Raw genomic sequence first — 27,305 nt, forward strand, 5'->3', positions numbered from 1 at the left:
TCCACGGTACATCCAGGGTGGGAATTAAAATGATATAAAGCCTGAAGATTTCTGAGTATAGTATTCGGCACTTAACCATATTTCAGTTCTTCCCTGTGACCACAGCCTCCCAAGGGCTCAAAGGCAGGTACAGTAACCTGACTAATTGGATCACGTCTCGAGGCTTGGGCTTAACTGTCAACAAACAAATGAGTCAGTACAGTTATGTGCAGGGCAGTCAGTTGTCTCAGGACTTGCTGGTCTCCAGGACTATTGATTCTCTAGGACTGAGGGACTTCCCTGGACATGAGTCTTTGATTGCAAGAACTAAACAGTCCCAGGCAAATCAGGATGGTCACTCACACCACTCTTGGTAAGAGCCGAGGCTTTAGAGCCAGACCATTTCGATTCAAATCTTAGTTTTTCCATTACCATATGTAAATCTGGAGCAAGTTACCCACCACTCTGTGCCTCAGTGGCTTCATCTATAAAATAAAGACTAAAGTAATAGTGCTAACCTCATAAAGTTGTTACAAAGATTACATAAATTCCTATATTTATAATGTTAGCTGTTATTGTTAGAGGATACCAAACCTTCTTTGTCTCTGCCTACCTAACTCTTAAATTCCTTAAATAATAATTTAAAAAATAATCCAATTAATTTCTACTGGTGTACTTAAAAACTCTCTAAATTCCTAAGGGACCTGAGGCGGGCTGAGACTCTTCTCCAGGTGTGCTTGGCACCCTGGGCTTGCCCTAGCCTCACACTGCTTGCACTGTGTTGCTTGGTCTTTCACACCACTGGGTGCAAGTGGAAAGCTGAGAGAATTTGTGGGGAGAATGAGGCTTATTATTCAGTCTTTTCCACTCCCCACCCCCTGCAGGGGGCAGTGTGAGGAGGTGGAAAGAGCACGTGCTTGGGAGCCAAGACCCTGGGCTCTGTCATGAGGTCAGTCTTGGCCACCACCGTCCCCTCTCTGGATCTCAGTTTCCAATCCTTTCAGTGAGGGAGTTGGGCATTGATCTCCAAGGTCCTTTGATTCTGATTGGAAACATTGCCTGGGCACAGTTTCTTCTCTTTTTGTTCCTTTCTCTAGCCCAGGAAGTGGAGAAGGAGAGGCACACAACAGTCTCTTTGCATCTCTCAAAATGTCTCCCAGTCCTAAAGAGCAGAGTTCTGAAGCCTCACACAAAGACTCGTGTAGGCCCTGCCCCCTCAATTATGGCCCATTAGGGCCCCAGATCCCTCCTGTCTGCACAGTATGCTATTTAACCTTCTACCGGGGGTGTCTGTCTTCCCAAGGACGCAAGCCACTGCACTCACCCCTGTTGATGTTTATGTTGAGCAAGTAGATAATCCTCACTGCAGTGACACGTTGATTGAAGCAAGCAAAAGCCGCATAAGGTTTAGAATTCTAATTGCTGACAGATTCATAATGGTGTGTGAGCCTGGTGTCTGTCTGGCTGCCCTGCTGTTCAGAACAAAGTGTGAAGTTAAAGAGTATATTGTTTCTGGTATGAGATTTCTCAACCCCAGAATTGTTTCTTTTCTGAATGGAGGTGTGGGAGAGAAATGTGGCTTTCTAACAATGATGCAGAAAAACATCCACGCACTTAGAATAGGAGGAAAAGACAATCTAGTGAAAAGAAACTATGGCGCTGGGTATAGGGGGAAGGACATCTCTGGGTTCTCACTGGACTGTGACATTATATCACTGGGGCAAGTCACCTAACCTCTCTGACCTGTTAAATAGGTGTGTTAGATTGAAAATGTTCACAATTTTGTTATCTTACAGTAGTTTCCTACTAAATATGTCTAGGGAGAATAACATACAACCAAACAAAATTGGAATAGCTTTGATTAAAGGATCCCTAAACCCAGGCACTAGCAGAGAATTTTTTATCATCTATTAATATCTATAGTATATATGAAATCATACAAGGTAGACTGCAAGGACTCACAGATTTCTAATATTGGATGTGCCTAGATTGATGTGGAGGGAGATGAGGCTTACGGTTGGGAAAAATGTATTTCAACTGTATCATCATAGTTTTATTTCTTATATAAAACTGTTTGAAATAACTATGACAAAATATGAATAGTTGTCCATTATGGGTGGTGGGAAACACAGGTGTTACAGTACGTACTTTCTGTATTTCTCCTATTTCTCCAAAGGAAAAATAAAGTTGACTAAATATGCCTCTTCTAATACTTTGTGATTTTGTAAGATATTCTCTTTGAATCTCAGCTTTTTCATTTGTAAGAAAGTAGGTCCTGGTGATCTCTAAGATCCTTTGAATCCCTAATTTCTATTTCTGACAAGAAAGTGATAACAGACAGGATGGTTAATTGACACGACAAGCAGAGCCTATTAATTTTAGCCAGTGGGCTGGAAGATTGTTTTGAGACTCCTGAAAAGACAGGTTATGATTCTGTCTTCCTCCCAGTATCCAGAATTCTACATAGACCATAGATCTCAATTGCTAATTTTAAAGTCTAGTATTTGAGAATCATCTCTAGTATTCCTTTGCCTTTGCAGAAATTACCACTTTTATTAAGAGCAAAATGGTGATTATTTGAGAGGAAGAATGGGCTCTTGTTGGCAATTAGAAGATCCAGGATTTAATCCAGTCCAAGTTACTCTCTACCTGGGTGACTTTGAACAATTTGCTTGAAACTCCTGGGGCCCAGGTTTCCTCATTTGTAAAGTGAATGAGTTGAACTAGGTAATTTTTAAGGTCTCTTCTGTAAGAAAGGGAAGAAGAAAGAAGTTACCATTTTACTTGAGAAAACAACTCTGGGAGAAAGATCTGAGACAAATAGCAACAGATCAGGAATGTCACAGGCAGAGCTCCTAGTGAATACAGCCATGTGAAGAGCTGTGACCCATCTTTAGGTTACTAGAAGCCAACAATATTGGTTTTATTTCAAGGTGAAATCATTCTTTCAGTACTTTTACCCTAGAATCTTTTATGCTGCATTCTCTTTAGCATGTGTCCCATAGACTACTTTGGTTTTATGCTCTCCTGGGCTCCTGCATCCCTGTATCCTGAACATTATTTTTCTAGATGCTCTGATCATTCTCATGAAAAAAAAAACCATGGGTATATAAAATATATGGGTATATTTATATATAAATATATACATAAATATATGAAAATATAAATATACATGTAGGTATATTTACCTGATAGTCTTTGGTTTCTTAATCAATCTCAAATGTACATCTGGGTAACTTCTCAAAACTTTGGTGCTAAAAATCTTTGAAATGGATAATTTCAGGTTTAAAATAAATAATTCTTTTACACACTCATCAAATGTTATTACTGACTGGAGTTAGAAATGGTTTTACTCTGCTTAAAATGTGGAATGCTTCTTTTCAGAAATGAACTTTAATTGTGTACTATAATTGTTAAATTATTTTGTCTCTTCATATCCTAATTTCACATCAATTGGCTTTTTTAGAAACATCTTTTGAATTTGTACTTGTCTTTCTCCAGTAGGATGGTGAGAAGCTTCAGGCACATCATGAGCTAATAAATTGACAGTTTCTAGATTAAAGCAAATGCAGAGACAATGATTAAAGAGCTTCAACACTAGTAAAGTGAATAATAAGCACTCAGAGATTGTCCCTGGATAAAGGATCCCTGTGGGCATATTTCAAAGTCCATTCAGTGGCCAGGGCTTGGAAAGCTCTTCCAGAAGAAGAATATACCGTAAATCATTTGCTCTTCAGTTTTTTTCCTAAGGAAACAGAGGCTGAAGCCATGACTTGAACTTGCCAAAACTTTAAACCTGTGGTTCCAGGAAGTCTAAGAATTCTGAGGCCGAGACCACTGAGTGACGACGTTTCTAGTATCAAAAGCCAACCAAACGCTGATACTCCCTGGCAACCTGAGGCGCGAGGAAGGGATGGTTCTCTCCTCTTCTCTACATGTTTTTTGCCAACCACGACTTCCATTCTGCATTATGGACAGTGGTGTAAACTCAGGAAAAGGCAACTCTCTTCCTGACTACCTACTGTCTGCTCCAAACCCAGGAAACACAATTCAGCCAGTTTTAATATGGAATCCTTCTGTTAGCTTTTAACACCTGCCTTTGCAGAACTGCTGATTTTTCTTTGATGAAAAGTCTCACCCTGATCAGCTCAAAGTGACAGAGAGAAATTGACAGATTGAAATTGACAGATTTTTGACAGAGAGAAAACAGCTGATTGTCGTCACTGCTGATGGACCATAGAGAAAACAAAGCCGGATGACAGAGACATGTGGGGAAGACGTTTCAGTGACACTGTGTTTTCTGACCCACTGACAGTCAATGCGTGTTTATAGAAATCACTCTGTTGCTGGATTTCCTTTTCAGCCTTGGGAAAGAAGACTGAGATGGTGAGGGAGAAGAGGAGAGAATGTGAAATTACCCCTCAGAGAAATCACACTCTTCTATAGGGCTAATTTCTTGTAACTCTGTTTTTTGCCTTAGGAACTGTAAGAGTCAAACTGCTATGCTCAATTTCAATTCCTGTTTTTCTGCTGACAATCTATGAGAAAATAAAATAACTTGATATTAGAGTGGAGGAAGGGGATTATTGGCCCATCCTTCTCATTTAAATACAAGGAAATCTGCAGCCAGCGAAAGACTGTGATCACAGTCACTGAGAATCAGAGCTGTAAGTTGTATCTGATTTTTTCATTCCTAGGCTCATGTTCACCTTGAGTTCTAGAAGCAGACTGTTTTGCATTGAAATTCCAGCTCCACCCCTTAAAAGTTATATATTCTTGGGCATGCTCTTTAACCTTGGTGCCTTAGTTTCCTCATCTGTCAGAAATAATAATAATATCTATTTCATAGGGTCCTGAAAGGATTAAATGGTATAACTCAGGTAAAATGCTTAACACAGTGCCAGGCACATGTTACCACAGTATGTACTGGCTATTCTCATCATCATGTTGATTGTTACATCATGCAACTGAGGGCCTAGTGGGGCAAAACAGTCCCTGGAGAGGGAGGCATCATTTCACTGTGATGAGAAGGAAGCGAATGTGAACTTGTCACCCATGTCATTAAGACACTTTTGAGGCTGTCCATTGCTGTCAGATGAAGGCTTTGTTCCTTATCCTCAGAATAGGACTCAAAACACCTGGCTGGTTGGTGCTGGCAGACATTCCCAGCCCGATCCTTTGCCATCCCCCCTCCTGATCCACTTGCCTACTGCTCCCCTCCCCAAGTTGTGAACAGCCCCCCTTAGCTTTCTGAGAAACCCATGACCTTGCCCACATGCAGGGCTTCACACTTGTCCATCAGCCCAACTAATGCCTCCTCTAAACTCCTTTCCTCGTAAATTCCACTTACTCTTCAAATTTCTTAACTCTACCTAGCAGCTCCAAAGTTATCTGTACTCACTTTTTTCACATTTCTTTTTTCCTTCTCTATCTATCTGGCTTGACTAGATGACATAGGGCCTTAAGGTCAGGGACTGTATATTTTTTACTGTTTTATCCCTAGCTTCTCCATGTCTGCCATGTGGTAATTGCTCAATAAATATTCATCAAATTAAGCAAATGATCCAAAGTGTGCCTTTCTCCCTGTACAAAGTATCTTGCAGCCTGAATATACAGAAAACTTTTGTTCTATTCCTAGTTCTGGTAAATGGCAGCCTACAGATGGAATCAAAATCAGTGAAGTAGCAGTTTCCCAAGAGGGACCCATCCAACTCTCTGACTTCATATGAACGGGGTTTAGGAGAGAACATTGCCTTGCCCTGAGAGAGACATGGCATATCAACAATTAGGCCCTGGGAAAAAGAGAATGGCGATTAGCACACTAAGTAAGGGACTTGAAGACGTATAATTTCCAGTGTCTCTCTGGGTAATCTTCTCTCACATTTTCTCATGATTGCCTGCAATAAGATTTCTTAATCGTTCATGGGATGTAGAGTGTGATCTCTTGAATGTACAATTATCTCCATTATTCAAAACAAAGAAGATGTGTGCCAGTCAGAAAAAAAAAAATGTAGCCTCCAGTAGAAAACCTAGCTCACCTTTCTCCCAGACTACTCAATCCCCTTTTCTTGTGTTTTCCCAGTGTCCTCCTGCACACAGTGGGTGCCACATCCCTGTTTCTTTCGGCTTTTAAATTGCAGCAGCAAAATAAGGATTAATGCAAACTGTAGACTGGCTTCTCTGGCTGAAAGGCTTATAGTGTTCAGTTCACAATAAAAGATCACTTAGCCACAGCACACAGTGGGGCACGCGCTACCGCAAATTGCTTTGCCCCAATGCCTTCCTAATTAGCTTCAGGTTTGTTTTTTACTGCTGTTGTTGTTTTGATTTGTTTTAGTTTTTCTTCTCTTCTCCTTAGGAAACATTGTTCATTCATGTCTCTAAATGCTGAAACTGTCTCTGGCGCCGATAGCCTGCTCAGCTGGTCTGCCTCCTCTATCCCTGCGGCTCAGGGCCATCTAGTGTAATGAGGAAGGTTGGGATCCAGGTGACTGGGTTCCAGAACAGTCTCTGCCACGTACAAGCTGTATGGCTTTGAGTCGGTACTTCTCCCTGGGTTTTAATGTCCTCATCTTCAAAATAAGGCACTTACTTACACTAGGGATAGACAGGTTTTTTTCTGTAAAGTGTCAACTAGTACATATTTTATGCCTTCCAGGCCATGTGATCCATGCTGCCCGTGTTCTTGTCCTGCCGCTGTACGTGAAAGCGAGCCACGGACACCATCGAGAGTGTGCCTGCACTCCAGCAGCCCTCACTAAGGGACACTGAAATTTGAATTTCATGTATTTTACATGTTATGAGGTATTCTTTTTAGTTCTTGAAACCATTTAAAAATGTAAAAACCATTCTTAGCTCATGAGCCCTAGGAAAGCAAGCTGCAGGCCCTATTTTGCCAATTCCCAATCTGCAGCTTAGTTCTCCAAAGAGGTTCTAATAAAGTTCAAGGAAGATGTGGGGTATAAATAACCAGCAGCACACATTGTTCCATTGATCTTATTTGCCTTTTTGTCACAATATTTAAGGAATTTTGAATTTCAAATGCAATTAAATGTGGGCGTGTTAATTTTTTGTTTATCAAAGGGAGTTTGAAAAAACTGAGGAAGTCTTTTGAGTTTGATTTTGATTATCTCCAAGGCCTTCGCATTCATACTTTGTGAGCCTCGGGAATAGGTTGCCACTGATCTGCAGCTTCAAGGGTGATTCTGGGCCACTGTGGACCAATCAACATTTGTTAAATTTCATTTATTCATGGCCATGCGGGGAGCCGAAACATGAATAATGCAAAGAGTGGGTGAAACATCATTCATACGGCATTTGGTTTTAAAATACAGCATGGATATTTTTTTTCCTCTGAAGATTTGCTTTCCTAATCCCTTTTGCTGATACGAAAATGAGTTTGCATTACCTGAGCTCACAGTGGATTATGGCAGCATTAGGCTGCAGAGGAGAGATGTGCTAGAAATGCAATGAAAGTAACACCCAGGCAAAGTCTTCCATGAGGCCTCTGGACTCTCCCAGACACTGAGACAGTCCTTTTTCACCAGTTCCTTCACTGCATCTTCACATCAGGGCTGTGATACTGTGTTTCCTATTCTAACCATGCATCCATGTCCTGCCCCCAGTCCTGGGACTTCCCTCGTGTTTCCAGAGTGGCTACACATCCTCTTGCTCACCTGGTTTTGAGGCCAGGACCTAGAAAACACTATATAATTTGAATAGCTTATCAATCTGTAAGGAAATGATTAATAATGATGAATCAATTTCAATATTTTCATTTTTTAAGGCACTCTTCTGTGGAAATCTGTCTTGGCTGACATATGAGTAGAGGTGGACTAGCCTTCTACCTTAGTATGCATTTTTCATAGCATCCTCATTTTTCATCCAGGAGGATATCAACACTCCAATTTGCTACAACATATGAATGCATTCTGAGCTGGCCGAGCCTCCCCCTTCCTCCCCATCGTGGGCCTGCCAGTATTCCCTCCTAGGGCACATTCCTAGAAGACCTGTCCATGTGGTGCCATGATTCTGCACATGGCTGCTAATCACTATCTGAGGATCTGGGATCTGAGAGGAGTTCCTGTGACTTACACATGAGACCTCAACTCACTTGGATAGGAGATCAATCAGACAAGAATAAAAAGTCCCATGATTTCATCTGGATGAGAGATATAGAAATATGGTATTTTTCAGGGTCTTGGAGCATGTGTCTTAGGATGCTGTGACTGGAGCACCTGGCTGACTTAAAGGCTGGAGCTATGGGAATGCTGGATTATAAAGACTTGTTAACCCTCCTTCCTAGCAAGGAATCAAAACCATTCTATTTTCTGGAAAGCTGAATAAGATTTTAAATGTCAATTGATGTCTTTAATCTTCTTGCAGTTTCTGGGATCTGGGAGTTATTCTCTTTAGCCTCATGCCCTCAGGATGAATTATACTGCGGGAGCTCAGATACAGGAAGGAAAAGCTCAACTTTTTAGTTTCAAAATAAGCTTTTCAAAGACCATGGCAGAGATGAAAGCCTTCAAAGAAAATGCTGTGGGACTTGAAAGAGCCTGGGTCTTTAAGAAATAAATAATGAAGGTTCTGGCGTGGATTAGTTTGGGTGTGGAAGCAATAATCCCAGAATGGCTTTCATATAGACCGTGGGGAGATAGAAATCTGGAGATGGGGAAGAGAGGTGAACAAACTAGCGAGAAGCTGAGGAAGGTTTCTGAGGAAGTGATTCCTCCACCCAGTGGTTAACTTAAAAGAGGTGAGTGGTTCAGTATTACATTTCCCTCAGATGAAGCAATCTGAGATTACAGTGGACCAGGTACCTGTTTCCTGAATGGGCTCTGGCAGAGTCAGGAGTACCTTGTCCAGCACAGGGGGAAGCACCAAACAAAGAAAGGTGCTGCATCATGTCTGGGCAAAAATACCAAAGATAAGCCTCAGGAGGGTCTGCAGCCCCAGAGTGGCACGTAGGGTGCCCAGAAATCACCCATGAATCTCTTTGGAGGGCTTAGAGACAGCAGCCTGTGGCCTGAGAAATTCTCATGGTCAGAAAAAGGCCAGGTCAAAGCAGAACATGATGTGGACCATATGGCAAGATTCTAATGGGATTTGGGTTTAGTGCCTGTTTGCCGAGTGCTAAGTGCTTGATCCTGTTCTAGCCACTTGGGATGCAGTAATGGAAAAAAAAAAAAAAGCAACACTAAAATCCCTTCCTGCATGAAACATTTTAATGTGGGGGAGAAAAGGGAGAGGAAGGGAAAATGAACACAATGAGGGAACACTTAAGAAGTTGAAAAGTACTATGAAAAAAGTAAAATTCAGTGGAGAGTGTCAGAGGGATGGAATTGATTTTAAATATGGTAATCAGGGAGGTCTCAGTTAACAAAGACCAGAAAGGGGTGAGAAAAAGAACCATGGGGTTACCAGGAAATACTCATGCAAAGGCCCTGAGGTAGGAGTATGTTTAAAGTGTATGAGGAGGCCAGTAGAGCAGCAATCGGTGAGTTAGGAGTGAGGAGGGGGACCTAAGGTCCAGCAGGCCATGTGTCCATGGCATGTAGAAGCATGCAGATCCTCGTAAGCTCTGGTTCTTACACTTAGTAAAATGGGAAATCTTTTACTATCTTTCCCAGAGAGATGACATGGTGTTACTCAACAGGATCACTGTAGATGGTCTGAGTAAAAGAGCTCATGGGGCCAAGGGGGAAGCAGAGACAGCGGTAAGAGAGCTTCTGCAATAATCTAGGTGGGATAAGGTGGGATCAGGGTGCTACAGTGAGGATTAGAATAAGTCATTAGGTTTCGAATGTATTTGGAAACTAGAAGTCACAGCATTTTATGATAGATTAAATATTGGCTATAAGTAAGAAAGAAAAGTCAAAGCCCATGGTTTTTGGCCTGAGCAACTAGAAGGATACTCATGTCCAGAGTTTGGGAAGACTGAAAAAGCAGAAGGTTGGTAGTTATGGGAGATGAGGAATTGATCTGAGAGATATTCAGGGTAAGGCATCTATTTTACTTTCAGGAGGGGGTGAAATCCAGTGTGCAAGAGGTTTTCTGGGCCTAAGCCTTCTCAGGGCTTAGAGGCACTCTTGCAAAGAAGACAGAAGGAAAATCATCATTTGGCAGAGTTCAAATTTAAAGTGACTAAGGTTACCCAGAATGGCAAAAGTTATTTTCTGCCACTAGGCAGAACAGGAACTTCAGCAAAGATTATATATGAACATATTACAATTTTTCTCTGCATATTGTTTTCTGTGTTGGAAATATTTTATATGCTACATGTTTTAATAGCCTTAGTGAAGGAAAGGCAATACTGCCTTCTTAAGTATGACCTTAAGAAATAAACTGAAAAATAAATTTGAAAACAGAATGGAAAATATCAAACCAAACAAAGAGATGTGGGGCTCATGTCAACTGAGGAGGAAGGTATTCAGTGGTCCTGATCTTTTTGTTCTGTCAGAAAATATGTGCATGGTAGCTCTCAGATCTAGGGACCAGACTTTTGAGTGACATTGATAATCAGAGGAATACTCAGTAGGTGACTCAAGCCACTTCTAGGAAGCAGACACTTGTAAAAGACAATGGAATTACCCTTTTATTCACATAGCTGAAGATGTAGTGTAGTGGACAGATTATTTGTGAGCTCTGCAGCTCTAAGGGACAAGAGAGGACTACTCTTACAGAAGCTTCAGGAAAATCTAATTTCACAAGGTGAAATATCCAGTGTTGTTTAAAGATGGGATGAGCTGCTCCTAGTAGTGAGCAACTTCTCTGTTGACAGAGTTTCCACAGCCGTTTGGCAAAAAACTGAAAGTTCCAACATCAGGTTTCCACCCAAACCTGAGATTCTATCAATCAATAATGGCACTGTGAAAACATCGACTCAGACAGATGCTATCTACAAAGGCTTAGCAACATGTGGGGAAGACCAAAACTGGGAAGAAATCTCATGAAGTCATCTTCCGTTTTTATGCATTTGGTAAAGAAGAAAAATGACTGTCCACATAATCTAGTGTAGCATTCATTGTCTGATTTGAGAGAAAGACTTTGGGCTTATTTTAAATACAGAGACTTGAATATTGCCTAAATAAATACTGCATAATTTGGCAGGTAATGGTAGTTTCAGAAGAGAGTTCTTATACTCACTTTTTTTTATAAACATTCATGAGAAAAGAGAAAAAGCATGTTTCTAAAGGAGGTTTTAAAGGATCAGAAGCTTGGATTGAAGAAGAGGCCACAAGCTCTGTTTTACTGTGGGGTGTCATTTTTCAAATGGCTCCTAATCACATTCCAGAGCCTGTCTGGAAGGGCCAGAATATTAGAGTTCTTAGTAGTAAGGTAGTTAAGTGATTACTGTCTCATGCAAACACACCTTGGTTTCAGCTAAGATTGACAGAGCAAAATCACAGTCTCTGGGTCTTAAATTGGCCTCAGACATTGAAAAACAAAAAGACTAGTGATGCCACTGAAGTTTATGTAGAACTTACTGTAGAACTCAGAACCAGGATCTTATCTCAGCGGCAAACGATTCTCCTTTGAGTTTGCTACTCAGAGTTCAGAAGTTGGGCAATCATCTTTCTGCTCAGAAATTTAACATTTCACATCCATTAATTCAGAAAATATTATTTCAGTACTTACCTGTGTATCAGTTGCCATGTTAGTTGCTATGGGGTTAAAAGAGAATGTGGGCAATGTTCTGGCCTCCAGGAGCTCTTAATGGAAATGAACATCCAGGAAACCAATGAGAAATATCTGGAGCTCTGTGCTGTGATAGGTGTGTGAGAAGGAATGGTAGTAGTGGGAGGCTTCAGAGCACTGATACAGGACAGCTTTTAGAGGTGCTATAATCAGGTTTTAGGTAAGAAGGCAAAGATGGATGATTTCATCCAGCAGAAAGAGAAATATGTACTAAGATCTAGCAGCACGGAAGGGTAGGAGGGGTCAGTATCTCAGCCTGGTTGGCAGAAAACCTGGACAAATTCAGAATTACGATGTCAGAGAGTCCCCATACACAAAGTGTGAGTCTTACTTGCTACGATTGTCCTGATTGGAATTTGGCAGTGCTCATTAGTTTTAATTTTTCCATACTTTTCAAAATTCAGCATTTCTCCTCTTTAGGGTCTATCTTACAACAATATTCACAACAGTTTGTAAGACCATTGGTCCAAATATATTTGCCAAGACATTTTTGTTGTCGTTGTTAAGTTCCTACATTTGTTTCTTTGAACTTCCCCATCCATCCTATACAGGCTTTATCTTTTGCATCCTTACCTCCTACACCCCCCTGGTGCTGAAATACTTTCACTGGCCTGGATGGGATTTAGGAAGGACTGCATGTTTCATGTGTCCAATTCCTCACCCAAAAGAACTAATTATTTGTCTATGATATGTTATTTGAATTTACAGTATAAACATTTGTACATTCTCATTACCTCCTAGCTGCTAGCCTTGGTCTTTCTTTTTCATCAATAATTTTTTGTCCAGAATGTAAGAAATCACCTAGGAGTTTGTTTAAAGCAGCTTGTTTAAAACATTATTGTTTCTGGTGGTTCTCTCTGGCATCCCGTGATACCTCGTTATCCAGCAGCTGGAAATAATTGGTTTTATCCAAATGCCATCCCAAAGAATTTTTTTGGGGTCATCTAATGAATTCACCCTACTAAGTGGTCACTGTAATTATTTTCGTTGTACGACTGGGATTTTAGTCATAGACCAAACAAACATTCTCTGGAGAGAAAGGCCAGGCAGTGGCAGCACCCCTCACCCAAGGATGCGCTGCCCTTGTCCTGTCACCTGCTCTCTCCGTCTGTCCCATGAGTGTGCGTCACCTCCACCAGAGTGCCTGCTAGCTTCCATAAAATAAGCTTTAAGACAGTTGAATAGCTCAATGAGAAAAGTCAGTAAGAAAGTCTAGTGCTGCCTTTTGTTCTTCCACTTATTGTTCATTCGTTCATTCAAATCCTTATAGAAATCCAGTTTCTGTGCAGAGTGCTCTTCTAAATTCTGGGCCAAGAGGGTAAAGAGGAATAGATCACTCTTTGGTTTTTAGGAATACCTACCTAATAAAACAAATGAAATAGGCAAATAACCACAAAAACAGTGACATGGAATCCTTATTATGGGCAAGGCACCATACCAAGTACTTTTCATTACCTTTGTTATTTTAATCTCATAACAGATAATATTATCCCCATTTCATAGAAGAGGAAACAGAGGTTCAGAAAAGTTAGCCACTTTGCACAATGTAACACAAACAATAAATGGCAGAGATAGACTTTGAAGCCAGGTGATGGGGTCTCAGTACCTGAGTTTTTAACTTCATTATGCTGCTCCTGGGAAGAATTTCAACTTCACAGGTGCTTATATAAAGGGCAGTTTGAAAAAAGGAGTCCTTCTGGAGGCATTGGGAAGGCATGGTTGGCAATCCGTTCTGCACTCACTAATTATTTTCCACATGTATCACACATATTTTCATTACTTTTGTGTTTGCTGCTGCTTTGATTCAGTTTGAAATGAGCTCACTCCCATGTTATCTTTATCAAAACATTCCTGTCCCTTAAGGTTTAGGTCAAATGGCTCTGGATTCATGAAGGACTTCTTGAAACCTACAGTCAGACTTAATTGTTTGTGTTTTCTCTGCATTCCACCACCACCAACTGTTAGTTGTATCTGTGTTTTATTTTTGCCTGACATTAGAGCTGATTTTGTACCTGTTGATTCTCTCTGTGACTTTCCCAAATGCAAAATATGAATATTGTTCATCTCTTGTTGCTTAAGACCAGGCATAGCAGTTGCTTGCTGAGTAAATGAATGACTTCATTTGTCAGTCTGTCCAGAGGTAGGTATCCTATGGCCTGCGGATGGCTTAGGGTTCAGTGTTTCCAGGAAGGAGTTGTATACGATGTAGCTAAAGTTTTCTGAGTGGTTTTTCCTTAATCATCTGTCTTCAGGTGAAGTGCTTCTCCATCCCGGCCTGTCTAGAAGAATATTTGTTCTCCGATCTAGCCTGGCTCCCTCTCTCTCCTTCACAGGAAAAGAAAAGCAGGTTGTACAAAAGCAGTTGAGGTGGTGAGACCAAGTCATAAATATCAGAGACCAGTGTTTCCCTATTGTGACTTCCAGAATTCAGGAACCTCCCTGTGGCCTGTTGTATAAGGATTCCTTTCTTAACAATTGCTCCTGTCAAGTTAAAGTATAAAGCCACTGAGATTCTTCTGCATTCTGTGCTCCCTGCCAGGGACTTTCAGAGATCTCAGGAACTCAATGGTAGAAGTTCATGCATCCTTCCCAATATAGGCTCTTGTCCTCTTCCTGCTGAACATCTGCGCAGTCTTAGAGAGGTTAATCAAATTGTCCAAGATCCCAGAGCTACTGATTAGGACTTTATAAAACTAACTTCCTCAAGTCACATGGAGCTTCAATGACATTACCAGGCACTGACTGTTATTTTATAATTGGAATGATGATCCATTTCTCAATGCTTTCATATAAGAGATCTGAGAGAATATATCTGAATTTCTAAAAACACAGATGCTAGAGGAGAAAGGATATTTTTATGAACGAATGGGTTAAGGCAATAAAAGAAGGCCTAGTTTCTGGTTTCCCTATCACCTAAAGTCCTGTTGGATCAGGCTGTCTCCCATCCCAGCTGGAGTATTAAGTTAACTGCAAACTGCTGGGAAAGCTGTATCTATTTCAAGGTCATGGCCCTGGCTGTGCCCTTTTTTTTTTTTTTTTTTAAATCTGAACTGTTGGCGGGAGAGGGGTCCAGGAGGGTGTGGAGACAGAAGGTAGAAGATAAGTGGGGGTTATTTCAGGCCTTGCTTCTCTAAGCCTTCAGTGTCTGAGCTCCAGGACAGACCTTCCTGTTGTGAAACACTGGACCAGTTGTTGCGGTCTGAAGATAAACAACATTCCAGTAGCTTCCCTGGAGGCTACCCAAGGCCTTGTGCTTTTTAACATTTCCCTGGCCCTCTGGTGATCCAGGAGCCAAGGATTATTGCAGGACCTGCCATGGCACACACAGCAGCAGTCTTGTGGTCTCTGTGCTCTGAAATTGGGTTACGGTAGTGAGCCTAATGGGGAGATCAGGGTGCCTTTGCCTGAATGTTAATTAGCAAAACACAAGCATCTTTTGTGTAGCTTTGGACGCTCAAGCTATGCTGATTGGAGGTTGGTCAGAAACGGGCTCTTTGCACTGATGTGCAAGGTTTCTGTCTTCATTAAAGTTTGAGAAGGAATTAGGACTCACTGGGGTTATGTAAGGGCAAGTCTGCAAACTAGACACAAGCAGTTAACAAAATCAACCTGGCTTATCATGAAAGGTTGGACCTGAGGTCGCTCTACCCAATAGAGCAAGCATTTCAAATGCATTTCTCAGAAGTTCTTTTGGTTCTTATATAGGTAGGCGTGGCTTGAAAGGGCATAAAACCACAACAAATCAAAGGAGAGGCCAGTTTTGCCTTTCCTGTTGTGACGGAGGGTTTGTGTGATGATTCATGGACTGTGGATGCCAGCGTTTGTCCCTGGCTCAGGTCTACCTGCAAACACCACAGGCCCAGTGAATCCATGACAGCACATTCTCTCCCTTTTGGACAACTTTCTACAGTTTATCAACTGCGCTAAGATCCATTGTTATAATTGTTCCCCAGTGTCATCTGTTAGGTCTATGAAGGGGTTTTATTAACCTCATTCTGATGATAAAAACTGAAATTCAGAGAGATGAAATGGCTTTCCTAAAATCTTATAGCTGTCACCATTGTATAAAAAAAACTATTGAAATTTTTGTTGGCCTTAGGTATTATTTTACCCTTTGTGTGTGTGTATGTATACCCACTAATTCAGTTGGTTTTAAGATGGCTATGGCAGATGTGACCCCCTGTTAATTCCTGCCTCCTTTATTGTTCTCAAAAAGAAATGTATATATACATATATATATATGTATATATACACACATATTGTGAGTGTGTGTGGCAGGGGGCAACTACTTACTATCAGGTCCAGGGTGTTGCAGTATGGACCGCTTGAACAAATATTCCGATTAAAATATTGAATGTGGTATTTTCAGTAAAAGAGTAAAAATCATAAAATAATAGGTGAATAGAAAGAAAAATGACTCTCTTTAATCACTAACAAATAAATAGAATATTATAACCTGCATCTTCTTCATAAAGCTTGGCAATGCCCAGTTGTAGAAATGGTGGCATATTAGCCACAAGTTACAGGTAGCTGAGATAATAAATAATAAAAATAATAATAAATATGCAGTAAAGCTAAGTGGTCATATATTCCTAGGACATAAAAACAGATAAGGAGAGCAACATCTATGTTATGATGGCAGATTCACATTAGATGGAGCAGAGGCTGAGGAAGATATTAAAAAGAAATAAATATAATTGTAGCAAACATGCCTTATGTACAATACTATATGGTTTTCCAAATTGTGTAATATAAATTATTCCTTTCAATCTTTACCAAAATTCTGTGCTATAGTGAAAAAGTCAGGGTGGAGATTATTATTTTCATTTTATAGACATGGATACCAAGAAACAGAAATGCTAAAAGTCTTGTCTGAGGTCATATAAATAGAAAAGAGAAGAAGTTGATAATCTTCTCTTGCATTTGGAACTTTCCATTAGTGCTCATGCATTTATAGCTTACCATTTTACAACAGTATGCGTATCAAAATGTGTGTGTGTGCTACAAATATGTATAATATGGAATTTTGATGGCCAAAAAATATGGGGGTGTGGAAAAAAGCAAAAGACAGACTCTGGGTATTTTAAGGCAGCAGTATAATAATTGCAAAATGATTTTACTTTTCATTAGAAGTCAATGAAAACTTCTCAATTAAACCGATATTTGAATAATTTAAGAACTGTGTTCATCTAAACCTTTCTTTTCTCTTTTGCTTGTGTTTTTTTTTGTGTGTTTTACGTTCGTTTTATTTTTAAAGGGTGAGAAGTCCAGCATCTGTAAAATTTGCTTCTAAAAATTTTTGCTGGATAAAATGTTTTATATAAAAATCCATGTCAATTGAGGATTGCGTTTAATATAATTACTTGTATCCTGTTTTTGAAATGTACTGTATGTAATGTGTTATGTGGACTCATCAGACCACAAGGCATACTTTGCGGAAAAGGAAACAGCTAGGAGGGTGTGTGTGGTGGTGGGGAGCCATCAGGGACAGTAGCTGTGACCCTGTAAACTGAGGTGGTGTGATAAAGAAACAGCAGAGGATCCTGAATCCCCCTTTAAACTGACCGCCCAGGGCCAGTGGAATCAGAAGATGTCAGAGCTTAAAGATCTTCTGGTCCATTTACAGACAGAAAAACAGAAAGCCAAAGAAGGAGAGATCCTTGCAGGTTATCAGGAAGCACGGCTATATCCTATGATCTCCATTTTCATTTTTCTCCCTCTAGAGGAGCAACTAGGGTCTCACTTCCTGTTCAGTGCACCTGGTACTCAGTGGTGAGAGAAAAGAGCAGTACACTACTGAGAAGTACACTACTGCCACAGCCTCGGGGCACTATCTGCATCCTTCCCCATCTTCCAGGGGCCAGGTAGGAGATTCTACAGCCCTCTATGCAGTGACTTGAACTGACACATCTCCATGATCCCTGCTTGGTGAGCTGTGGTCTGTGTTGTGGTGTGTAAGGGAAAATGCCCTGCACTGGAACGCTGAAGTTCTCTTTTTGCATTTTCCATCTTTGAAACCCAAAAGCTCACATGGCCTATTTGTTCATCCCACACATGGGGGTTCACAGTTCCTACCATGACACCTTCACACATTTCTATGATTGTCAAATAAGATGGAAGGTGTTAAGATTTATAAACCCTGAAGGACAGTGCAGCTATTAATTATTACCATCTATTCCCAAAGGGAATATAGAACAGTTGTTAGAAGCTGGGAATCTACAATTAAAGGTAGTTTATTCAAATGCTGCTTTGCCACTTAAAAGCTGTTTGAATTCAGGCATGTCGTGTAACTTCGCTAAATCTCAATTTCTTCATTCTGAAATGGGAGTAATAATAGTTCCTACCTCCCTTCAATGGGTTACTTTGAGGGTTAAATTAGGCAACACCAGAGTGCCTGATGCCTAGTAAACCACCAACACATGTTTCTATTACTGTTCTTACGCAAATTCAAACTTCTTCGATAATGATTTTGTGATTTCCTTTCAGTTGAGGCCATAATATTTGCCCCTGCGTACAAAGCAGTAGGAGCTTTGAGTCATTTTCCACAAAGTGGTGATTGATATCTGGGTGCCAGGTCAGACAGAGTGAACCTTTGGAAACCAGTGTGCATTAAAGGAGGAAGGGATGCACTGAGCCAAGCCCTGCAGACCACACAGAGATCTGAACTCAGAGCCCTCACCCACCTCACTGCTCTAACTGGCTTTACTATCAGCCAGCTCCACTACAAAGATATTATCCGTTAGACCTTAAGGATCCTCTGTAATCAAGCACCTCATTTTATAGGAGGGGAAGCTCAGGATGAGAGAGTCAGAGTGACTGTCCAAGGGTCGGAGACAATGAAAGCAGGTGGCACTGGAAGCTAAATCTCTTGACTCTGAGCCACTCGATCACCAACAACTAAAAATAACATCACAGTAGAGAGAATGTATTTTTCTCCTTGTTAAACTGAACTTGCTCCCAACAAATTTATGAATCCCCTCTAGATACTGATATGTTCCAGTTCAGTAAATTAGTGGAAAATGTTTTGTATTCCAAGTGAAAGGCACTGCGGAAGGGTATCTGAATGGCCTTGAGACTGGGCTACTGCCTCGCGGTGGGCCAATCTCTGCTGGGGGTGCGCGTTGGTCGCCATTCATCGAAAGGAATCTCAGCACACGGCTTTCCGGTTTTTGTCCATTGGCTTTGGTCAGTCTGTTGCTCTAGCAAAAGCTGTCCATCTCTTACCTCCGTTGTCCCTTTGGGAAGACTTGTACTTGGTAATGTGAGGGCATGTGTCCTGCTGAAGGCAGGCCTACCGGGATGTGAGGTCCAGGGGATGCCTGTTGACTGGGGGTGTGGATTTATGGAGACTCCTGAGGAAGCTGAGCAGTATCATGCAAATGAAGCTGAAGTCCTAAATCTTGAGCACATGCATTGGGATCACCTGAAGGGTTTCAGGCCAGACCCTCAGAGTTTCTGATTCAGTAGGTCTGAATGGGACCAGAAAATTTCTATATCTAATAATTTCTTTTGTGCTGCTGATGCTACTGTTCTGGGGACCACGCTTTGAGGTCTGCTGGCACACGGCATGACATGTGTGGATGCACACAACTGATAATCAGCACACACAGCTGATAGGCAGTAATCTGAATGGACTATACAGAATCCTGGAGGCTCTCTTGGTAATGGGCCCCCTAGGCAAGGATGTCGGCCTTTTCCTTTGGGTCACCTTGGGTCTTTAACGATCTGGCTAGCATTTAGGAAGGCATTTGTTATTCTGGTTTTAATGTAAACACTTCCCACCTGTCCCCAGTATGTGTATCCCTTTCCAAGTGCTTCAACATTTCTGACATTGGCGGGACCCTGATCTTCCCTGTCCTCCTCCCCTATTCCTCTCTCTCCCTCTTTCCTGGCCAGCATCTGTTCTTTCCACAGCTGTGGCTGCTTCATTCTGTCTGCCTCTTTCTCTTCTCCCCAACATCTCACTACCCCTCCCCCCGTAAGGATCAAAATACTCTGTTTTTATTTATTTACTCCACAGCTGTCAGTGTTGTGTCTGGGTCACTGCAGTGCAACTTGCAGGGAAATGCGATCCACAGAGAGGTCTTAAAACTGCAGATACTTGTAGTAACCAATGTACACACATTCAGTAAGACAGAGACCTTCCTTGGTCTCTGGGTTGATCTGAAAATGGCTGGCTTAGGGTTGTGTGTCAGAGTGACCCCAGGAGGAATGAAGCCTAATGGTCCTTGGAATTTACACCAGACCATTTAAAGGTATTGAACAATTCTGAGTATTTAAAACTCTAGCACTAGAAAAGGAGACAGAATTGTTCAGTGGAAAGAGCTCTAAATTAGGAGTCCAGAAACGAAAGTTCAAATTCCAGCTCTGCCTTGAATAAGCTGAGTGACCTTGGGCAAACTCTCTCTTCTCTTTCATCCTTAAACTGAAAATAGTGGACGTGCTATTCCAAAGCCCAATGATCAGTGGATGAGAGTTATAGAAACGTGCAGACTGCATTGAGTGTTTGCTTCCTAAATGGTGGTTCCATACACTGTAATGGTCCCTGGCTGGGGTCCACGGAGTTTTCCATCTTTCACTGGGGTAACTGCAAAACCACAAAATGTAGGATGTTGAGGCAAAGAAAGTAGGACAGTGAAAGCAATTTAAGTTAATAAATCAACCAAAAAGGATTTTTCCAGCAGGTAGTATGTCTAAAGGAGATTTGAGGGGGGCAATCTGATGGACTCTGATTCCCCTGGTGGTGGAAAAGACATTAAATTGGCAGAGAAATAGGAAAGGTGACCAATTTGAAAGAAGAATCCTAGTGATCCAGAATGAAAGTGATCAGACTGTGAGTCTATGCTTTCTTCATCCTTCAGACCCATTTCCTGAGCTAAATCGACCTGAAGGGTAATTAGCACAGAGTTAGGCTGATCGCAGTGGGGGAATACTTAATATGTGAAATGAATAAACTGCTTGGTAATGTTTTAATTCAGTTGCATTGATTTCTCACATTACTAGGTAATCTTTCTGGGAAGTGGTTAGTGTCATAAAGGTTAAAGGAAAAAAGAAAACATTGTTAATGCTCAAAGCGCAACCTGATATAAACCAAATTATGTTTTCTCCTTTATGCCTTAATATTTTCTTGTTATTAAGTAGTGTCCACCAAAAAAGATGAAAAAATGTATTAAATAATAATTCACTTTTTAGAGTCAATCACAATACAACCATCCCATCGTCTTCTTCATTTGATTAATGCAATATGGGAATTATGAGGTAGTTAAATAATCACCATTACTCTTGTTCTTTACATTAGAGATCTGGTATCTTAGAGGATAATGGACTTGATTAAGTTCAAACAGATAGTGAGTGTAGTAATGTCATCAAAATACAGACCTTAGTTTTCATAATTGATTTAACAACAGTTAATATGTCTTAGAAACAGGACTTAGCTCAGTATATGAAGATAGGTATGCTTTCTCTCCTCAAAGGCAAGTTCAGTGGAGAAATAAAGAGCAGTGATGAGTTATTATTACAAGTGCTGTGATAAATAAAATATACAATGGTAGGTGCACAGAGCTGGAATCTTCCAGAAAGGAAGTCAAACTTGTTTCTGTCAATTTTTAAGTTATGAAATGTTCCTGTCTGATAGATACTTAGACTGCATTTTTATTTTAACTCTGCTTCTTAATATAAAACAATTCAATGTTTAGGGTGCATACTAATAAGAATTTATTAGAGTAAATGTCTTCTAGAAATATTGACTGTGGTGCCCATTTCTATAAAACAAATATGATTTATCATTTCACATAAATTACAAATCAAACATATTTCCATGGTGACACACACCTCAAAATGTGATTTTGAAATCATTTAGCTGAGGAAAGAGTAAGGCAGTGGCTTGTTCAAGGCATTCTGTGCAATATTAAGAGGCTGGTCTACAGCAAGCAGGTCACCTTTTCTTCACAGGACTTTCACTGTATCGTAGAAACTTCTCAATTTGAGAATTTCCCCAACATTTTAGTCATTCTCCCCCTTCCTTCCTTCCCCTTCATTTTATGTTTTTCTAGTTATGTTTCACTGCTAAATTCCCAGCTTAAACATTCCACTCTGAAGAGAGGCCATTTCAAAGGGGGCGTTGCTTATTTTTTATGTTATTTTTTGAGTCTTTGACTCCTTCCAGAACTATATGTGTATTTTTCTTATCCTAGAGCATTAGGGCATCATCTCACAAATATTATAAAGAGTATAGTTTTTGTAAAATAAATTAATATGCCTGGTTGACATTTTCTCATTAATTTCTTCCAGTGAAGGAAGTACTCTGAACTTTGTATGTGGAAAGAATCTTTCATTGAACATATGTGCAAAATTCCTTTAATAAATACTTATTGAGAAAGGACAGGTATGCTGAGTAAACTAGTGGAGCTCTCAGAGGGGCCTTAGGAATGATTTAATTAAATTATTTCATTTTAGAAAAATTCAGTAATTACCATAACTCACCCAACAATTCAGAGACAGAGATGAAACTAAGACATTGCACTCTTGATATTCATCTTCACAGGCTACTTTCATGTAACTGACTTATGGTCAATGGCATTTTCAGACAGGTAATTTTCCCAATGCCCACAGTTTTGCCACAAATTTAATTTAATCCTAGGTTCATTAGAGATTTCTAGCTCACCAGATATTCTACCAAATCCTGCTGAAGCTATTTGGTAACAGTGATACTTGGAAATTGGATCAGATATTTGAGGGTTCCTAAGCATTTAATTGGCAGAAATATTCTATAGTGCAAAGATCTCTCATTTGTGAGTCAGATAGAATCCTACTAATAATTTTTGGGGGAGCCCTTAAGCAAATCTTTTAATTTCTTTAGGTCCTCATTTTATTTTTGGAAAATTTTTGAGAGCAGTTTAAAAATCTCAATTTTTCTCCTGATATTCTGACTTTATAACTCAAATTTTACTACTGTGTAGATAACCAGGATGATAATGATGAGATGAGTCCTAGTGTCTTAAAGGGTGAGGATTTTGTGCCATGCACATTTTGATTGGTGTTTCATTGTTCTTTAAGTACCTCATATCCAATTTTTATTTTGTTTGATTTTGAACATTTTTATATATTCTCATCAATCTATGGTGGTTTTGGGTTTTGTTTACCAAAAGGTGACTGTCCTATAAAAGAAAATGGCTATAGAAATATAGTCTTTTTCATGGGAAGTCAATCCATTTAAATATAACTGTAAATTTTGTATAATAAAAAAAATTAACTTTTGTTTAATACAGTGACAGAATTGTAGGTTTGGGTGAAATCAGCTCACACACAGTGAGAGGAATGTGGTGGCCTCCATCATTGGACAGCAGACTAAAAATTCTTAAGCAGCCTGAAGTTGGAATGGATTGCTTTGCGAATTCTTTCCATATCCAATTCTCATGATTCTGCAATAATGCTACTTCCTGAATGTAAAAATAGGCTGTTAGCAGAGAAGTGGAATGGTGACTCCTTTTTACCCTAAGAAGGAAGATTCTCTGTGAAGTGAGTAATCCACAAAGCTGGACAGGTCTGATTCCCAAACAGATTTCGCCTTTTTTTCAATTCGAGTGAAGCACCAACATCTAACCTCATAAAACAAACAAACAAACAAAAAAACAGAACACCTAACTTTTGAGAGGCTGATAAGACTGAGAATTCTGAGATATAGTGGACACATTCTTGGAAGTGAAAAATACTCTAAAAATACAGATATCATTGACCTGGCATCAGTAGGCTCTTACTCCATCCCTTCCTTCCCCTCCCCCCCCTTGCCATCTATCTTCAGTAAAAGTAGCATCCAAATATAAAGTCGATGGGTCGTGTCCCATTCCATGGGATCCTGAAATGTCTGTACTTAAAACGGGATAAAGCTAAATCTGTGTTTGAAGTGTCCTAAACTAGGGCATCAAGAGCAGCTGCTCTTATTTCCATCTGGATCCTTCAGCCTGGCAGTGAAGAAGGGCGAGGCAAGAGTTACCTTGACAAATTCTTATTCCCAGTTTGGAGATTCCGCTGTGTAGACTGCTGACGGCAAAACAAAACGTAACAAAACAGGAAACAAGAAGTCATAAAAATAATAACAAAGTTATTCCTATGTCATTCTTTTTTTAAAAATAATCCATTTAAAAATATGAATAATACACATGATGCAAACAGTACTATTCAAAATAACCTATATTTTTATATCATTCTATAGTTCACTTAACTCTGCTGCTTCTGATTTTTGTAGTTGTTCATACTCTGGATGAGGAGACAGGTATTCAGTACTTTTCAGGTGGATTTTGATGACTGGATTCAGAAAATTAGGTATGTCTGAACAGAGGCTTGATCTATAGATACCAGGCTTAATATAATGGAGAATGACTGATCAGTTTGAGAAAAATTCAGTATTTGCTTTACTATTTTTATGTATATTCATTATTTGTTTTATTATTACTATCTACCATTTATTGAGATTCTACATTATGTCATGCATTGCATTAAAATCTTTGCTTAATTATTTCATTTTTACCACAGCCTTATGAAATAAGGTATGATTAGTGTCATTTTATAAATGCAGGAAGAAAAGCTCAGAGAAATCAAATTAACCAAGTTTACACAACTAAATAATGGTAGATCAAGGATCAAAACTCAATCCAATTGTATTATAAGTCTGTCTTAAAAGACGCTACATTACACGGAAGGAAAACATTTTGAAATTGTAACTGATATTTTTCTTCCTCAACCCTAGTACTTCCTTTAATGGCATGATGCTACCCAGTCAAACTGGTAAACCTAAACTTATTAACTGTGAAAATGATAACACAGCAGGACGGGTAAAATAAAGCTATTAACTTTGACTTTTGAGTTTCAAAAGTACAGCCTTTGGAAAGGGGCAGAGACTGATTTTGCACTAACCCCATATCCTTTTCCTCCTGGCACACAGCTAAATGTTATTGCCAGCCTTCTATCACTTAGGTGTGGCCATAGAATATGAGTGGAAGCATTGCTGTGCACCATATTCAGGCCAGGTACATTAAAAAATAAACATCTCTGGACAGTGACTGTGAACGGGTATGTGGGGGGGACTTGTTGAGGGGAGGAGCCTAGTGAACATAATGTCCTTCATGTAATTGTAGATTAATGATACCAAAATAAAATTTAAAAAAATAATAAAATAAAATAAACATCTCTGCATGGGATGATCCGTGTCCCTTTTCTCTTTGCACCAGCTAGCTGACCAGAATGAAGGGACCTTCTTGGCAAACTAAAAAAGGCATTTGGTGGAGCCACAGAAAGTAAAGGTCCTAGGTCCTTGTACCACCGTATGAAGGAGAGCCATTGTTCTGGGGATCAGCAGCACCTGTTTTAAACTTCACTTGAAGATGTGTCTATTGTGTTAAACTGCTCCGGTTTGGGTTTGTGTGTCCTACACAAATATAGGTGGCAATGGAAAGGAGTTTGAAAAATAGATTTAGGACGGTACCTGATGAATGCGTATATGTGGTTTGTAGGAGTAGGGGATTTCTCCACCTAAATTCCAGATAGGATTTCCTTAAAATCTACAGGAAAATTACCTTGTTTCTTCTGGAAAAGTTTATTTTTTGGAGGGTGGGAGTGGGGGGTACACAAAGATTGATGGAGCCATTACCTGTAGATAAAAATAGATTTATAAGACATTGATCAATAGCAATGCAGAGTTCTTATTTGGATCCCAGTTCAAACAAACACATTGTTGAAAAGGGAAAATATTTATTAGATACTTAAATGAATGAATAATAAGTAGATATTTGGTGATTTTAAGGAATTATTATTGGTTTTATGTAATAATAGCATTATGCTTTGCTTTTTGGGGAGCATCCTATCACCTAGAAATTGCCTGAGTGTTTACAGATGGAATGGTATGGTGTCTTGCCTTTTTTCAAAATAACTTTGATAGGGAGTGGGTGGGAGTATAGGTACAACAAGATTGGCTTTGGGTAGATAATTGCTGAAGTTGAGTGATGGATACATGGGCCTCATTGTATTTTCTCTACCCTGTATGTGTTGAAAATTTTCTATCATTAAAAAGTTAAAAGAAAGAAAATATTTTCTAGTTTGAGGAGAAAACTGAGTCACTACAATGAATATGTAGATATTATGATACCCTGAAAAAGTTACTGTGCCCCTTCTCTACCCCAGACCAAAACCCTGGGAATTTGTGAAATTAGAGAGTGGAGAGGCTTGTGCCACAGAGTCTGTAAGGAAGCTTTTTGAGTACTCTGTATATAGCAGATACTCAATAATGGTATTTGGAATTGAATAACAAAATAGATTTATTGAAAAGTACAGCTTTATATTTGAGGCTGAAAGGAATAGTGTGAAGATAACTGAATCATAAACCAAAATGGCTCAGGTTCAAAGCCTGGCTCCACTACTATAATTTTGTCTTTCTGGGTCAGAGGTCTTTCTAAATTCACAGATTTGTGAAATCAGAGAGTGGAGAGGCTTGTGCCTTGCTTTCCAGGAAATCCTGGGCAAGAGCAAAGTCCAAAGTGTAAATAACCGCATTGTGTATGCAAATCGGGCATAGGCCTCACACAGTCTTCCATGGCAGCCTAGGAACAGCCGAAGGGGACAGTGAGACACACAGAGAGGTAGTCAGGCCTCTTGGCTATGAGGATGAGGGATGTCTGAGCAGTGACCTGTGTGCACTTAGGGACATGAGTCAAATCTCTGGTAGATATCTCAGTGGATAGTTAGATGACAGAGGAGGACCAGATGCCTCCAAGCACAGTAGCATAAAATAAATCCTTTGGGACTTAGATGAACACCAGGAAGAAGAAAGGAACCCTAATGTGACCAAGGTTGTGTTTCTACTACCTGATAGAACAGCAATCCAACATATGAAGTGGTTTGAATTATATAAAAATAAGGAAAATTAAAAGTTTTATCCTCTGCATGTTTGAACTATGATTCACATATACTATGATTATACTGCTTTTCCAAAACTCAGTGATTAATCACTGGTAGATATTTAAGGACCCCAGAGGAAGCTCTAAACTCATCCTTGTTTCCTTATTTTTCCTCTCCATTAACTTTATCTCAAACCTAAGTCAGTTAAATATTCAAATTATTAGGTTCTATGGAAAAAGCTTTGCATTGGTGATGAGAACTCTGGGTTAGAGCCTGTGTTTGGCTCATAACTTTTTGTGTGGCTAGAAAAAATAGTTTACCTCTCTGGATCTCAGTTTCTTCTTTGGTGAAATGAGGCTTCAATTAAATCTACGTTCAAAATCTCTTTAAGAGTGGGTTTTGTTATTGTTGATTTTTTCCTCTGGGTTGCCAGGAATGTCAGACTATACGGTGTAGATTCAATAGTTGACCCTGTATGACGAGGTTTCATGGATCTAAGACAGAATTTCTCAAGCTGGATTAAGAGTGGGATAGAAATAACCAGAGTTGTGTGTGTATCATATTACTAGAGAAATCATAGAATGACAAATTCTAAATATTAGAAGGAATTTTGACAATTATCTAATGGATTCTCCTCTGACCCAGAAAGACAAAATTATAGTAGTGGAGCCAGGCTTTGAACCTGAGCCATTTGGTTTATGATTCAGTTATCTTCACACTATTCCTTTCAGCCTCAA

General features: G+C 39.8%; 1 protein-coding gene across 3 annotated transcripts in view; it reads left to right on the top strand.

Annotated features, from left to right (window-relative positions):
* Positions 1 to 27,305, top strand: part of TPRG1 (tumor protein p63 regulated 1) — a 241,001-nt gene that overhangs the window by 144,660 nt on the left and 69,036 nt on the right. The window contains exon 7 of one of the 3 annotated variants that reach the window (XM_057501082.1): positions 3,481 to 4,546. The exons of the other annotated variants lie outside the window; for them this stretch is intronic. The gene's annotated coding sequence lies outside the window, so the exon portion shown is untranslated. Of the gene's footprint in view, positions 1 to 3,480; positions 4,547 to 27,305 lie in introns of those variants that run through there. 3 annotated transcript variants of the gene reach the window in all.

The sequence above is a fragment of the Manis pentadactyla genome, chromosome 1 (assembly GCF_030020395.1).
Source record: "Manis pentadactyla isolate mManPen7 chromosome 1, mManPen7.hap1, whole genome shotgun sequence".
In the NCBI taxonomy this organism is placed as follows: Eukaryota; Metazoa; Chordata; class Mammalia; order Pholidota; family Manidae; genus Manis; species Manis pentadactyla.